The following is a 1084-nucleotide window of genomic DNA, read 5'->3' on the forward strand; positions in this document are numbered from 1 at the left end:
TCCAGGAGATAGTTTTTCCTAAAGTAGAAACATTCCTTGTACCAAATAAATGATTTATCAAAACACAGCTCCACAGGCAAGGTTACAATAAAATCAGATTTTCAGTATGTAATATGCATGATAGATATATTAAGAAAATATAGAGAGAGAGAATTATTGCATTTACTATTTCTCTCTCTCTCTCTCTCTCTCAAATTAGTCAGATCCAGTGAAAACTATAGTTACTTCTACCCAGAATCTATAACAGTAGTCTACTTATCCAAGACATATACAGAGGAATTGAGTTCCTCTAGGTTCTATCCACAAGGTACTACGTTGGCAGTCTTGTACATTAAAATAAATAGTCCTGGTTACTGCCATATTTTTGGAGGTATAGTACTGCATTGACACAATCCACATGAAATCATTTTGATGGGGAAACTCTTCTATGTAGACAAAAATCACAATGGATTTATGACAAGCAGGAGACATTTTTACTAACATTAATTACTAATGCATGTCAATGCTAAGAGGATTCCCATTGCAGTTCCAAAACATTCTAGAGCTTTCATCTCAGGCTTGATATTTATTGAGACTTTGACTTGAACAGCAGGGACATTACTTCAGCTGCCCTGACTTCCCTCCTGTCTTCAGAGCAAGGCATTATAAGGTTGTTGAGGTGTTGCCAGAGTGAAGGAGAAGAGAGCCCTTCCGATACTATCAGGATTTCTACTGATGAGGCCTCTGCAACAAGGATCTTGAGGAAGTTGTTCGGAACTTTCTGACCTTAAAGGCATATGATGGGGTTCAAGCTGTGAAAAATCCCAGGATCTCTGTGCCTGAAAGGGCAGCATCAATGTCACTCCGACGCCCACAGGTCCACCACACTCCTGTCCCAGCAGGGTGTCAGCAGTAGGGAGATAGTAGGGCAGCCAACAGAAGAGGAAGACCAGCACAACAGCAGGATGACTTTCATGGCTTCCTTTTCTGGCTGTTCTTGGTCTGGAAGAGTCTGGCACTGTCCACTCATAGCAAAAGAGCATGAACCAAGGCACAAGGAAACCAAAGGTTGTGGCAGGATTCTCAGGACCACTCTCCATTTAGG

The 1084-nt window shown here is 41.4% G+C and overlaps 1 pseudogene; it reads right to left on the reverse strand.

Moving 5' to 3' along the window:
- Positions 1–786: 786 nt before the first annotated feature.
- The window catches only part of LOC121926059, a 2677-nt pseudogene continuing 2379 nt past the window's right edge, over positions 787–1084 (reverse strand).

Source organism: Sceloporus undulatus, chromosome 1 (assembly GCF_019175285.1).
Source record: "Sceloporus undulatus isolate JIND9_A2432 ecotype Alabama chromosome 1, SceUnd_v1.1, whole genome shotgun sequence".
NCBI lineage: Eukaryota > Metazoa > Chordata > Lepidosauria > Squamata > Phrynosomatidae > Sceloporus > Sceloporus undulatus.